At 37.4% G+C, this 16,241-nt stretch overlaps 1 long non-coding RNA gene and 1 other non-coding gene across 5 annotated transcripts; both read right to left on the bottom strand.

Moving 5' to 3' along the window:
* Positions 1 to 1,826: 1,826 nt before the first annotated feature.
* LOC124092140 (uncharacterized) lies at positions 1,827 to 16,188 on the bottom strand. Of its 4 annotated transcripts, none has more exons than XR_006851538.2 (4): positions 15,626 to 16,083; positions 13,736 to 13,933; positions 12,762 to 12,869; positions 2,617 to 6,564 (listed from the first exon to the last, which is right to left on the bottom strand). It is a non-coding gene; the product is annotated as an uncharacterized LOC124092140 (long non-coding RNA). The 4 variants fall into 4 exon arrangements; XR_009228349.1 differs by having other exon boundaries at positions 2,632 to 6,564; positions 13,736 to 15,720; positions 15,922 to 16,188; XR_009228341.1 differs by having other exon boundaries at positions 1,827 to 7,230; positions 13,736 to 16,096.
* LOC124075535 (small nucleolar RNA SNORA26) lies at positions 15,377 to 15,477 on the bottom strand. The gene has a single exon (XR_006846092.1). It is a non-coding gene; the product is annotated as a small nucleolar RNA SNORA26 (small nucleolar RNA).
* Positions 16,189 to 16,241: the final 53 nt, after the last annotated feature.

Raw genomic sequence — 16,241 nt, forward strand, 5'->3', positions numbered from 1 at the left:
TTCAACAAATATACTTTTGTTCTCGGTTTGTTTAATTTATTATGTTCATGAGGTTCATGCTATTTATTTATTTATTTATTTATTTTTAGTATCATCTGTTCATATAAACCCTGTCTTGGATTTCGTTGTGTGAATATACAATTTATTTATCTAGCCAAATTTGATAGTGGTCCTCTTGGAGTAGTCACCTTTTGGAGCTACTAAAAGCATTGCTTTCAGATACAGTGGCACATGCCTGTAATCCCAGCAACTCAGGAGGCTGAGGCAGGAGAATGGCAAGTTCAAAGACAGCCTCAGCAATTTAGGAGGCCCTAAAGCAACTTAGCAAGAATGTATTTCAAAATAAAAAGGGATGGGGGTGTAGCTCAGTTGTAAAAGTACCCCTGGGTTCAATCCCCAGTGCCAAATAAAGTGTAACAAACACTGTAATATATCTTTTGATGAACTTGGTGAATGATGAATGCATTTCTGTTGGGTATAAACCTAGAAATGGAATTCTTGGATCAGAGGTTATATATCATGTTCAAATTTAGTAGATATTTTTAAAGTTTTCCAAAATGTTTGTGTCTATTTGTACTCCTTTCGGCAACATGTTCACCATTTTCATCACCATTTGGTTTTCCATTTTTTTAAAAAAAGAATTTATCTGGAGCTGAGATTGTGGCTCAGCAGTAGAGAACTCGCCTAGCATGGGTGGGATCCGAGTTCGATCCTTAGGACCACATAAAAATAAAGGCATTGTGTTGTTTTCATCTACACCTAAAAAACAATTTAAAAAAAGAATTTATCTATTCTTTTTAGTTATACATGACAGTAGAATATATTTTGACTTATCATACATATGTGGAATATAACTTCCTATTCTTGGGGTTGTACATGATGTGGAGTTTCACTGGTTGTGATTTGGATATGAACATAAGAAAGTTATCTCCGATTCATTATACTGTTTTTCCTATTCCCATCTCTCCTCCCTTCCTATCATTCCCTTTGTCCAATCTAGTGAAACTTCTGTTGGTTTTCAATTTTGATCATTTTGGTGGGTGATAATTGAGTCTCATGTCATTTTAACTTGCTTCTTCCTGATGACTGACAAAGTTGAGCACCTTTTCATTTTATTTATTTGCTATTTAGAAATAACTTTATGAAGTGTCTTTTAAAATCTTTGTCCGTTTTTCAGAACGTCTTTTTTGTATTTTCCTAACATTTGATTATAAAAAAATAGCAAATATTGAGCAAAGTTTAGAAAATTTCATACAGTGAACACATTTAAACATATCACATAGCTGGGTGTGGTGACTTATGCCTGTAATCCCAGCACTTGGGAAGCTGAGGAAGGAGGATTGTGAGTTCAAAGCCAACCTCAGTAATTTAGCAAGGCCCTAAGCAACTTAGCGAGACCCCGTCTCTAAATAAAATATAAAAAGCGACAGGGGATATGGCTCAATGGTTAAGCACCCTGGTTTCAATTCCCAGTACCAAAACAAAAATCACAACAAAAAACACCAAAAAACAAAACCAAAGAACACTACAGAAATTCTTCCATTAATACTTTATAAAACTTGCTTAATGACAGTTCTTTTGTCTATCCATCTTAATGTTGTTGCATTTCAAATTAAAATGTAGATAGCAATACATATTTAACTTTCTAAATATTTTAGCATGTTTTTCACTTAAAATCAGTAGCTAAGGTTTCTTTCAGTGTAAAGTGTACATGAAATAAGGGTACAAATCTTTAGTGAACATTTGCTGAGGTTCAACAAATGCACTTACTTGTGTAACCCAAACTTCTATCAAATATGTACCATACCATCACCCTGGAAGGTCCTTCATGCTGCCCCCTATTTCCACTCTCCCAGGGCGACTGGTATGCTGATCTTTTCCACCACTGTAGGTCAGTTTTGCCTGTTTCAAAATTTCATACAACTGGAGTCATACAGTACATTCTTTTTTTGTAACATTCCTCTCATTTAACACACTGTATTGAGATTTATCCATATCATTAATGCCTTCCTTTTCATTTTTGAGTAGTATTCCACTGGATTAATATATCACAGGTTGTTCATCTGCTGCAAGTGTCTTTTTAAAAGAATCACTTTATTGAGGTGTGATTACTACATTAAATTGTATATACCTAATATAATTGTATATACACAACTTGATGAGTTTGGAGATAATGATACACCCTTGAAACCATCAGCATAATCTCTACCATAAATATATCTATCATCTCCAAGAGTTTCTTCCTGCCTGATTACCCCCTTTCTCTTCTCTCTGTATATATACATATATACACACATATATATTGCATATATCCTCTCTCATTCTGAGTTCCATTTCATTCTTTATTTTTAATTAATTTATTTTTTTTAATATTTATTCTTTTAGTTTTCGGTAGATATAACATCTTTATTTGTATGTGGTGCTGAGGATCGAACCCGGGCCGAAAGCATGCCAGGTGAGCGCACTACCACTTGAGCCACATCCCCAGCCCCTCATTCTTTATTTTTAATTTAGAAATATATTTTATTAGGTTAACAGCTTTTTATCAGCATGAAGAAGGATACAAGCTCTAGAAGATTCTAAACATTCAACAAAGTGATAGGAAATCTAACATAAATGGATACATTTTGATAAATTATAAATGTGATGACTATGGACATGTAGGTTTTAGTGTGTAAAATTATACTAATGTATCATTTCATTCTTTTAATGATGTCTTTTGAGGAAAAACTTTTTTATTTGTCGAGGTAGGTCCAGATACTTTTTTTTCTATGTAGACAGCCAATGGATCTAGCAAGGTTAATTTAAAAAAATCACTTTCCCCTCTCTAGTTGTTATAAGTGTTTTAAGTGACAATTTGTGTGCAGATGCATTTCTCAACTTGATTCTGTTCTATCAGGTGATTTGTGTATCTTCACACCATCACCACACTGTCCCCATTTCTATGGCTTTATTGTAAGCCTTGATAGTGTACCAATGAACTGAATTTTTAATTTAAATTTTAATAGCCACGTGGCTATTGGCGACCAGATTGGACAGCACAGATTTATAATATTTCCATCTTCACAGGAAGCTCTATTGGATAACAGCTCTAGATGGTCTGTGGCAGAAAATACCAGAGTTTAATATTATACTGCTCTTCAAAAATATCTATGTAAGTCCTTTTTAAAAGGAATTTGGGACACAATTCCCATAGATTAGTAAGACACCCGGTTCTTTCAACCTTGAACTTTTAGAATTGAACTTAAACTCTTAGAAATGAAAATACTATTTCCAGTGTGGGAGAATGTAGTGCCTTGGAAAACATTTTTCATGATCAGACAAGATGAAATATGTAGCCCCATATCACAGGAAAAGATTCCTGAGGAAACCAGGCTTAGTTGGCACATGCCTGCAATTTCATAGATTTGGGAGGCTGAGGCAAGAGGACGGTAAATTTGAGGCCAATCTCAGCAGTTTAATGAGACCCTATCTTAAAATAAAAAATAAAAAATACTGAGGATGTAGCTCAGTGTAGAGCACCCCTGGGTTCAATCCCCAGTACTAAAATAATAAAATAAAATAAAATAAAAAATAAAGATTCCTAAGGTAATATAATAGCCACCAGCTGTAGGTCTAATTAAATTTTCAGTTTCTCAGTGCAGTAGACTAAATAATGGTCTCTAAATATGTCAATATCCTAATCCCTGGACTTTATTTAGCAAAAGGGACTTTGCAAATGTAATTAAACTAAGAATCTTGAGATGGGAAATTATCCTGGATTATTTGGGTAGGCCTTAAAAGTAACTGGCAGTGTCCTCACAGAAGGGAGACAGAAGAGATTTGACTATAGAAGAGAAGGAGCAATGTGGTCACTGAAGCCAGTGGCCATGCTGCTGGCTCTGAAGATGGAAGAAGGGGCCTCTAGCCTAGGAATGCATGGAATGCTGCTCTAGTAGCTGGGAAAGGCAAAGAAACAGACTATCCCCTAGAGCCTCCAGAGGGAGAAAGGCCCAGCTTACACCTGATGTTGACCCAGTCAAACTGGTTTTGAATTTCTGGCCTCTAGAGTTATAAAAGTATAAACATGTATTGCTTTGATAAGTTCCAAGCTTTTGAATAATCAATTTAATAAAATGAATTAATTATTCCAAAGTTACCATAAGTGGTGCATGGATTATTCAGTTTACATTTCTAAAGATTTATTTTTTTATTCTAATTTGTTATACATGACAGCAGAATGCACTTTAGTTCATAGTACACATGTAGATCACAATTTTTCATTTCTCTGGTTGTACACAAAGTACAGTCATACCATTCGTGTCTTCATACATGTACTTAGGGTAATGATGTTCAATTTATGTTTTATAGGAGGCCCACATCTGAGAATATGGGACATAATGGGTTAAACCACCTTTGTATTCATTTTCTACAGGAAATTAAAACACTCAGTAGCACTAGCCACATTTGAAGGGCACAATTTCAGACAGTGCAGTTCTACAGTCTTCTGCTTGCCAAAGAACCATTTGTTCCTTGGCAAGATCTCTTGGACTTGACATTTTTTTGGTAATTTAGACATTCTGAATATAAATTTGCTATACTCACCCAATTTGAATTTATCATGTAACTGTTTGCGTGGGACAACAAGCCATGGAAGCTCACCTATCTTCTGCTAAGACAAAACCTCAGGACAATAGTAATGCAAGGCAATTCTTTGACACCATGATCCATCATTTTTCACCAGTCAAAACTAATAAATGGCATCATTTTATTCATGCAAAATAGCATCAAAAAGAGATGTTTCACTTCAGTTCATTCTTTGGAACATCCAAACACTGCCAAGTCAAATGCAAATCATACTATTGATAAATTTGTCAATTAATAAGAAATAATGGCTTTGATGTCTTAACTTTATTTGGTGTGTATGTGTAGGTCTGAAGGTATAGGGTGAACAAAACTCACCTCTAATCTGCTTCAAAAGGTTCCACACAGGGCTTGGGGTAGAACACTTGTCAACAGTGCTTAAGGTCCTGGATTCAATCTCTAGCACAGAAAAATACATACATACATACATACATACATACATACACACACAAAGGCTCCACCCACAAGGGCTTTCAGAGCAGCACACTGCAGATCCAGCTCCACGCCCACCTCTCTGCACTTGTGTAAGGTTTATAGTGGCTAGTAGTTGTTAGCAAAGTGCATGTGCTGTCTTCCTTGAAAAAAAAGCATGAGGACTGCCCCCTTCCAGCCCCATAAACAAACTGTCATAGTCATTACTACAACACCCTATGATATCAATGCTCTAAATTTAGCTGGGAAAGGAGGTTCATGGACTGCCCACTGGCATGTTTTTAAAAAATACTTTTTGCCGCAGTCTGGCTGGGCACAATCAGGAGCCACTTGTCAAAAGAAACTAACTTTATTTTTAGAACCACACGCCAAACAAAACAGCCTCTCAGGAAAAACCCTCAGAGCCTCAACTGCCACCACCGGCTTTCCACAAGCCTCTCTCTCCCACACAAGCTTCTCTCCACCTCCCACAATCCTCCTGCTCTTGAGGCCGATTGGCTGGGTCACGTGGGCGGAGCCAAAAAAGTCCCCCAATGAGCAGCTCCGTGGTCTGAAAGGGCAGGGAAACAGCCCAATGAGCATCACCGCAGAGGAGCCAATCAGCTAGATGTTGCTGGGGCCGAGGAGCCAATCAGCTAGATGTTGCTGGGGCCGCTGTGAGCCAATCATCAGCCAGCAGCTGGAAGTTTGCTGGCAGCTGGAAGTTTGCTGGGGCCCCTTTGGCTGTGGCTCTCAACATCTCCCCCTCTCTGTTTAAACAACAAGCATGTGGCTTAGGGACCGTGCCTGTTAGGCAGTCCAATTCAACATATGGTCCTTACCCGTCATCGGATGAACTGACCTCTAGGCGTCAGCCTCCTGTCTTAGGTTGGTACCACTGCAATTGGATCATACCCGTCACTGACTACCGGTCCAGCATACAGCCATACTTGTGGATAGGCCTTTGCACCTGTGGGGGGGTGAGGTTCTTTGCCTCACCTCTGTTGGCCCCCAAATTTTAGACCATCACTAGTAGAGGAGGATGCAAAATGCCATGACATTAAGCCAATTGAGGGCTCCTTTGAAAAATTGTACCACCGGTGACACCATCAGCAAAAATACTCCAGCACTACCACAATTCGCTGTACCAACAGATAGTTCACAATGCATACAGGTGAGCTCACAATGTGTCCAGGCAAGTTCTGCAAGCAGTTCAGTGATGGCTATTGTAGAAGCTGTAGATTGGTTTTATCTTTCACTTCACCAGCACTGGGATGAAGATAGGAATTCTGGCAATAATGGCTAAAGAAAAAATTATGTAACATTACAGAAGGCACTAAAAGAAAACAATTTTCTTAACAATTTACATTGTCTTCACCGGCACTGGGATGAAGATAGGAATTCTGGCAATAATGGCTAAAGAAAAAATTATGTAACACTACAGAAGGCACTAAAAGAAAACAATTTTCTTAACAATTTACATTGTCTTCACCAGCACTGGGATGAAGATAGGAATTCTGGCAATAATGGCTTAAGAAAAAATTATGTAACATTACAGAAGGCACTAAAAGAAAACAATTTTCTTAACAATTTACATTATCTTTAAGAGAATTATTAAATATAATGAAAAGGAAAGGTGAAAGTAAACAAACAGATCTGTTAACCTTCTTTTTTGTTTACATATTAAAACAATCCTCAACAGTTGTTTACCCAATTTAAATTAAACCATATAAATCACGTGAAAAAAAATATTTGGATCCATTTTATCATGAGCGCTCATCTTATATGATATATGGACATACATACATTCAAACATATAACACAAAACACAAGTGTGCACACATAATATAATACATACAACACATAACATTATAGTAAAGGCCTTATAACTTTTTACAGGTGAAATCTCCATTGCAATGTTTAAAAACTCTATAGTCAAAAAATAGAACTGATCAGCAAAACATTAACCTAGGTCTGTATGAGCTCAAAAAACAAAATAGAACTTCATGATATGGCAAAGGGCAATAATAAAATAGATATTGAAAAAAGCATCCTGGTTCTGTTGCAGATGTAAGAATAGCCAAACTGGAGTTTTGGATATCAGTTGTTATGGATTTGAGCCAAATCATCTTCTTTTTGGTCTGTAGAAATCGCTTTAGTTAATCTTTCTGGAATCCAAATCGGCTGCTGTTCTCCCTGTGGAAACACATAAACAGACCCCCGACTCCAGACAATCACTGGGTCAGGACCTTGGTTAATCTCTCTGGAATCCAAATCGGCTGCTGTTCTCCCTGTGGAAACACACAAACAGACCCCCGACTCCAGACAATTACTGGGTCAGGACCTTTCCATTGTCCTGTTAGAATATCCTTCCAAAGTACCTTGGGCTTATGTACATTTTTTGGACACATATGCCTTTCCGCAGCACTAAGTCCTGATGAATCCAAATTTAAAAAGTTTAGAGTAAAAAGGGTTATTTTAAGTTTATCTTTGGGGAATATATACCCCTTCCCAATTCCTTCTTTTTGCTTTAATAAGTACATTTTAATAGTTTGATGAGCTCTTTCAACTATGCCTTGTCCCTGTGGATTGTATGGGATTCCTGTTATATGAGTAATGCCAAATGTTGAGCAAAATTGTTTAAAAGAGGTAGAAGTATAACCAGGGGCATTATCTGTTTTTAACTGTTTTGGAACACCCACAGTGGCAAAATTTTGTAAGCAATGAGCTATAACATCTTTAGTTTTTTCTCCGGCATGAAGGGAGCCCATCAAAAATCCAGAAGAAGTATCAACTGTAACATGCAAATATTTTAATTTTCCAAATTCTGGCAAGTGTGTGACGTCCATCTGCCAAATATGGTTAGGTATCAATCCTCTAGGATTGACTCCAAGATTAACTTGTGGTAAAAAGGTCACACAATTTTGACATTGTTTTATTATTTGTCTAGCTTGTTCCTTAGTTATTTTAAAACGCTTTTGTAAAGTATTAGCATTGACATGGAACTTTTTATGAAAATTTATAGCTTCTTCTAGTGTAGAGAAAATATGTATGTCATGTGTAGTTTTATCTGCTAAATCATTGCCCAAACTAAGGGCTCCAGGCAATCCTGTATGTGCCCTGATATGTCCTATAAAGAATGGATCTTTTCTGTCCCAGATTAGACTTTGTATAGTGGAAAGCAAAGAGAAAACAGTAGAAGAAGGGGAAATCCTACCAGCATCTTCAAGAGATACTATAGCATTAACTACATACTGACTATCAGAAAATAAATTAAATACAGAATCTTTAAACATCACAAAAGCTTGTAAAACTGCATTAAGCTCTACCTTTTGAGCTGATTGTTTGGGTACTAAAAATGTAAAAGTTTGATCAGGGGTAACTACTGCTGCTGTACCATTATTTGACCCATCAGTGAATATATTTGGAGCATTCATGATAGGTGTTTTTCTTGTCATTTTTGGAAAAATTACAGGATGCAATGACCAAAAAGACAATAAAGGATTAGATGGTAAGTGGTTATCAAATGAAACATTAGATTTGCACACAATTATTGCCCAAGTATTTAACTCATTAGCTAACTCATCAATTTGATTCATAGTATATGGAGTAATAATTTTATTGGGAGAAATTCCAAACACTCCCTTTGCTGCTTTTATTCCTTTGAGTATTAATTGTCCTACAGCCTCAGGATACCTAGTAAGAATAGTGTTAGGAGAATAAGATAAATGTATCCATAATAATGGACCTTCTTGCCAAAATACTCCTGTAGGAATATTTTTTGTTGGTAGTACAATAAATAATAAAGGCAAACTTATATCAATTCTATCCAAATGCATATTTTCCATATATGTTTCAATGATTTTTAATGCCTTTCTTGCTTCAGGCGTTAACATTCGGGGTGAATTTGGATCTGATGGACCTTTTAGGATATCAAATAAAGGTACCAACTCTCCTGTTGGTATACCTAAATAAGGCCTTATCCAATTTATGTCTCCTAATAACTTTTGAAAGTCATTAAGTGATTTGAGTTGATCTACTCGTATTTGAATTTTTGGTGGACGGACCATGGTTGAGGATAATAGAACTCCTAAATAATTAATTGGAAAATTTAATTGTACTTTATTGCTATCTCTAGATTATAATTTTTTAATAAGTTTGTAAGTGTGGCATAATATTCTAGCAATGTGTTTTTATCTTTGTGTGCTAATAATACATCATCCATATAGTGAAATATTTGTAGTTCAGGATTTTGATTTCTAAGTGGCTGGATTACTTTGTTAACATAAATTTGACACATAGTTGGGCTGTTAGACATCCCTTGAGGGAGTACTTTCCATTCATATCTCTGATCAGGACCTTCATGATTCAGTGCAGGGATAGTAAATGCAAAACGTGGACTATCCTCAGGATGAATTGGAATTGAAAAAAAACAATCTTTAATATCTATAACTAAAACATACCAGGTTTTTGGCAAAGCAGACAACTGAGGAATCCCTGATTGAGCAGGTCCCATAATAACCATCTCATTATTAATGGCTCTTAAATCTTGCAATAATCTCCATTTACCAGATTTCTTTTTGATGACAAAAATGGGAGTATTATGGGGAGATACAGAAGGTTGTATATGTCCTTCTGCTAATTGTTGTTTGACCAGGTCATGGGCTGCTTGTATCTTTTCTTTAGTCAGGGGCCACTGAGGAACCCATACTGGTCTTTCTGATTTCCAAGTAATTTTTATTGTCTCAGTGGCCCTTTCTGAAAATCCAACCCATGTCTTTCTGTTCCTTGATCTATTTGTATTGGTGCTGATAACGCCAAGGTCGCGGGTTCGTTCCCCGTACGGGCCACCAAATGCCGCAGTCTGGCTGGGCACAATCAGGAGCCACTTGTCAAAAGAAACTAACTTTATTTTTAGAACCACACATGCCAAACAAAACAGCCTCTCAGGAAAAACCCTCAGAGCCTCAACTGCCACCACCGGCTTTCCACAAGCCTCTCTCTCCCACACAAGCTTCTCTCCACCTCCCACAATCCTCCTGCTCTTGAGGCCGATTGGCTGGGTCACGTGGGCGGAGCCAAAAAAGTCCCCCAATGAGCAGCTCCGTGGTCTGAAAGGGCAGGGAAACAGCCCAATGAGCATCACCGCAGAGGAGCCAATCAGCTAGATGTTGCTGGGGCCGAGGAGCCAATCAGCTAGATGTTGCTGGGGCCGCTGTGAGCCAATCATCAGCCAGCAGCTGGAAGTTTTCCAGCTGCCAGCAACTTTTCTTGTATTAAAATGCACATAACAGCTGGGGTTGTGGCTCAAGCAGTGGCATGCTTTCCTAGCATGTGTGAGGCACTGGGTTCAATCCTCAGCACCACATAAAAATAAAATAAAGATATTATAAAAAATAAAATAAATACACATAATAAAATTTATCCATTTTTAAGTGTACAATTTTGCAGAACTGAATACATACATGATGTTGTGCAATCACCACTACTATTCATTTCCAGAACTTTTTCATAATCCCAAACTGAAATTCTGTACCCATTGAACCAAGACTACTCATGGCCCCTGCCTTCCATTGTCTCCCCATCTCTATGAATTTGACTATTCTAGCTAACTCAAATACGGGGGAACATATAGTATTGACTCTTTTGTGTCTGGCTTATTTCACTCAGCATATTTTTCAACATGCTGTGATGAACTTTAATATACACATTGGTATATTTTATTAGTGGGCTACATAAACCTCTAAACTGGAATTTATACAATATGGGAAAAAGGTTTAAAGTTTCTCCTAAATTTATAGTTATAAAATTAGGCCATACATTAAAATTACCTGAATGTTTAAAAAGTTCCTAGTATTCATGCTGTACCCTAGACCAATTATGTTAGAGTACCTGGGAGACGGACCCAAGCATCAGTATCATTTGTAAATATTACTGATAATTCCCAATGTGTATGTAGCCAAGATCAAGAATTCGTGCCCCAAATAAATGCAGGATAAACACCATTTCATCTAAGGCTCATCAATCACCTTTCCCTATAATCCCTAAATCACACTTAGGTTTCCCATATCTTCAAATCCAATTAAACTGGATCAAATTCATTTTCATATTTTCAAGATCTTCAGCTAAAGCACTTACACTTAAAATTTGAGATTAGAGAGAAAATCTCAGGTCCGCCGATTATTGTTAAGGAAAAGTTTTCTTCTACCAGGTCAGAGTAGTACTATATATTCATGTAAGTCTGGAGGCATAGCTCAATGATAGAGTGCTTGCCTAGCAAGTATAAGGCCCTGTGTTTGATCCCAGCACCAATAATAAAAAAAAGGTTTCAATCTAATAATTAAACTCTAGTCACACTTTCTTTAATAACAAATTCTAACACAATTAGTATTTAATATTGCTTTGAAAATTCCATGCCAGTGTATTTGTATACAAAAAAAAAAAAGAAAGAAAGAAAATCACCAGTATTTGCAGGTGATGTAACTGATGCACTTAGAAAATTCAAAAAATCAGGTAACATTTTCCTGAATGTAGGTACAAAAATAAGTTAATGACAAAAAACAGATAAAAGTCAATAGGATCCTCATATAACCAGCTTAAAAATATGTGTAATTTGTAACAGTCACAAAAACTTAATTATATGAAAGAATAAAAAGGATGCTGCTAACATCTATTTGTTTAATTGTAAAACATATTGACTGGACTGGGCTTCAGAGAATGGCCTGTAGAACTGGCTGTATCAGGGGTCACACTGGCTTTCACCACTTAGCAACTGTGAGAACTTGAGAGAGTTTTCTACTTGTCTTATTTACCTAGCTCGAAAATGAAGAAATGGTCCTGGAAAGCTTACATGAGTTAAAAGTATAAAGTGCTTAGGACACTCTCTGCTGCATAGCAAATACATTTCAGTGCTAGTTCTTAGGTTTATTACTGGGAGTCTATTGAGAAAGGAATTGTATATAGAGAGAGCTATAGCTTATTCTTGAATAGAGGCATAACGGATGAAGGAAGGCAAAAAAGAAATAAGCTGTAGATGGCTAGATGCATAAGAAGTTAAGTTCTGAAGCTTGAGACTGAATATTTTATATGCCTGTTTTCTCTACTTAATTTACAACTGCACAAATGTATATGAAGTTTTTATATTGATACAATTATGATTATATATAGAGCATTCTGAATGCAATATAAAGAGAAAATATTTACAAATATTCACATGGAAAAATAAATGAATTTGAATATAAAAGGATACCTGAAAAGAGGTCATTATTAGCTTTTATAGCCTATTCTGCTGGCTACAGAATAATAGCAGTATTGAAATTTTTTATTCCAATGAATAAGAATTCAGAAACATGGCTCCAATTTAAAAAAGAATAAAACAATACACGCTGTACAAGGTTTTTTAAATCAAGGGAATATTGGATAGACATTTGAATAACAATCCAAATATAAGAAATTAAACATAAAAACTAAATTAATATAAAACTATTAGGAAACATTTTTTTTAAAATAGAGCAATGAAATAAAAGTCAACTTCTCTCTTTTAAAAAATTCAGTGGAAAAAGACCAGAATATCTGAATGAAGGAATGAATGAATATATTACACACACACACACACACACACTCACACACACACTGCAATTTTAATTATCTGTAAAATGAAAACAAAAGCATCATAAGAGAATAGGAAGTTTTAAAAATCAAGATGATAAAAAAATTAATCCACCCACCTTCTATATATGGATTGTGGTGGTTATGTGAATCTCCATGTGACAAAATGACAGAACCATGGAATACTGCCACACATCTCAATGTTGGTATACTTCCCCTGGGAGACACTGGATGACGAGTACATGGAATTTATGATTTTTGCAACTTTCTTTGAAATTTAATTCAGAATAAAAATTCTGTGTTTTTTTTTTGGGGGGGGGGTTGGGGGAGGTTTGAACCCAAGGGCACTTTACCACTGCGCCACATTCCTAGCCCTTTTTAATTTTTAGTTTTGAGATGGTTTCACTAAGTTGCTTAAGTCCTCTAATTTGGGATTCTCCTGCCTCATCGACTTGAGTTCTGGGATTACAGGTTTGTGCTACTGCACTGAGCTCAGAATAAGAAGTTTTTAAATAAGATATTTAAAAGCCTCAAATAAAAAGTGTGTGTGTGTGTGTGTATCTGCGTGTGTGTGTGTATCTGCGTGTGTGTGTGTGTGTGTATATATATATATATATAATTATATATATAAATATACAATCTGATTAGATTATAGATTAGACATAGAGAATTCTATCCAGAACACTATATGTGTGTGTGTGTACAATATATATATATATATATATATATATATATATATATATATATATATATATATATATATATATATATGGTGTGTGTATACATATGTAATTGTCTTGGTTCTCCCCACAATGGAGTTTTTTTTTTTTTTTTTACAGTATCAACATTAGAATGAATAAACCTACCTTTAAGAATGTCCCCAGAATATGTTTTTTATGTAACTTGAAACAATTATTGTTATTAAATTTATTAGTTTGTTTATATTCAACTTTTAAAAAGGAGGTGAACATCTCACTGCCCATTCCTTATATATAATCACACTCATTAACTTCTGACTTAATCTTTCAGTTTAAATGCCAATAGATATGTATATAAATTTTTTTCTTACTTCTTCCTCTTTTTATGAACTTACCACAAAACCAGGTAGAATGAAGTGTTTGGTACAATAAATGATTCCTCTACATCATCCCCACTGTTCTAGTCCCATCTGCTGCCCATGGTGGTCAGCTGGTTCCATTCACACCTAATGCCCTGTTAAGATTGTAGACTGCAGTGTCTATGGGAAGTCAGGAAAGCACAGATCCACTTTAACTGGTTTTTAGCTTCCTCCCTAAAGGAAATAAAAAGTTACACTCAGTTCTTAAATGTATAGGATGACTGTCCAAAGTTTACTCTTCAAGACAAGTTCAAAGGGTGAAATCCTTGTGTATATGCAGACATTGGATTTTCCCACCTTCAAACAAAACACAGGCTTCCAAATTACATTATCTACTTGAACACACTCTCTTGTCTATCCAGAAAAATCTAGACAGCGTTGCTGGGAGGAAAAGTTTTCTTCTACTAACTTAGGTTCCAGTGTGGGGTTCTGAAAATTGATTAATAGATTAATAAGAAAGAGAATTAGTATACATGCATGTGAAAGCACTGTGCATGGTATTTTTCTGAATAACCAAGGATAGGGTGTGTGTGTTAAGGCTTCAGAGGGAAAGTATGGAAGGGTCAGATAAGGCTTATTTATACATTTAAATCCCCCCAGAAGTTCCCACATTCAGTTTCCTCACAGGATGCTCCCTTGGAAGGGGCTAGAGCAGGTGAATTCTCAGAGAGGCCTGAAATACACATCAAAGGCAAGCTTAGATAAGGCTTTTTTTTTTTTTTCCTGCAGCTGCTGTTTGTTCAGATGGACTAAGTAGTTGTTCTGCCATTTCCAAGTGTTGTTCACTGTCCCATCTGAAAATGGACATGAAGTTTCATAGACAAGGAGCTGGCTCCATTGCTGTGGAGAGAGGAGTTGGGTTAAAGATTGGGAGTTAAGTGATCTATGAAAGACAAGAACAGATTAGAACAAGGTTGAATAAGCAGAAAAGAATGAAGAGAACACATAGTTCCATGTTCCACAGAGATAGTCTCCCACTCCTGGAACAGATCAGTGCAATTAAATGATTGTGCCTCATTTATTTGATGTAGAATGTTGACTTGTGCTTTTATACACTGTAGATTGGACATTACTTCTCCTGTTTTATTTACATAGAAGCACCACTGTTTGCCAATGATTGAACAAGCTCTTCCCTGTTGTATGATCAGTATTTGTAGGTCACGATTTTGGTACAGAGGTTACTCCAGTAACTTTAGATTGATAGACTTCTAAGGTCTGCATAGTGACATGAACATTTGTTCTATTACTTTGGAATTGCATTTGGAAGATCATAGTTGCCAAACTTGGAAAAAGTGTTCATATTATTGAATCCCTGAGTGGATTGTTTATGACGTCTTGTTGGGTGCAACTAAGTGGTGTTTCTTTATGCACGAAGGATCCCATTTTTGTAACTTGGCTAGCATTGAAAGAGCTAAGTCCATATTGCCCTGACCATTTGGTGGGAGCCGTTCATGCACCTTATTGCAATGTAAAGAGACCAGGGTTGTTAATGGCTGAGGTCAGAGTGGATACTATGATCCACAAAGTGAATAAGTTTGAATCTATTACTTGTGCTCTAAGTTATGTAAAAATATCACAAAGGTTCTCAAATTGTAAGAAATCTTTTTCTTCTGGTTCAGCTGTGACACCGGCCAGGATCCAAAGAGGAGTTCTGCAATCTCCTCTCTAGGTTTTAACCTATCTGCTGCGTCAACCGTTAAAGTACACAGGAAAAGGCTATTCGGGAGCTTTCTGGTTCTTTATTTATTTATTTTTAGGGCGTGTCTGATTAGCACCACTGCACCAAACTCCGGAGAATACTCTGTCGCCTTTGTCCAAGAGCTGGCAATCTGGGTCAATTCATTTCGCCCAAGGACAGGGACATACCTGCGCTTAGAATTGAGGTTGTTGACCTCCGCAGACGTTAGAAACAAACTCCAGGGGCCCAAGTCATCCCAGGTCGGGTACTTGCGGCGGATCCGCTTGAGGAAGCAAAGCGCAAACTTGTTACTGCGTCAGATTCTCCCAAGGGACCTTCCGTGAGACTGGGCGCAGAGCCGGTGTCTCGCGCGGCCCCGGGAATGCCAGGGCCACCCGCCCCCCGGGCCGCCGGGAGTTGTTCTTCCCTCCATCCTGACGGCTGGAGCAAAGGTCGAGGGGACGTGTGGCGAGCCCAGCCATACCCAGGCCCGGGGCCGACAGGGCACATCGCAGCCGGAGGCCGAAGACTCCGTCAGTTCGGCGAGTGAAAAAAGAGACCCGCGATCCACTCAAGGCGCGGAGCTCGGTGGAGCACTGACCTGGGACTGGGGGCTGAGGACGGGCAACCAATCCCTGGAAGGACTTTGGAAGGGCGTGCCACGTGGGAGGGGCCTCTGGCCGGGCAACCAATCTCGGGAGGTCTCGGGACAGGGGCGGGGCGGGACGGGCCAGGACCTTGGCTGCAGAAAGTCTTGTGCCCGCCGGGATCTTTGTGGCACTTAGTAGCTCTAGAAGAAGTGCA

The sequence above is a fragment of the Marmota monax genome, unplaced genomic scaffold (genome assembly GCF_021218885.2).
Source record: "Marmota monax isolate L192 unplaced genomic scaffold, Marmota_monax_Labrador192_F-V1.1 WCK01_AAM20220418_F8-fsc00025, whole genome shotgun sequence".
NCBI lineage: Eukaryota > Metazoa > Chordata > Mammalia > Rodentia > Sciuridae > Marmota > Marmota monax.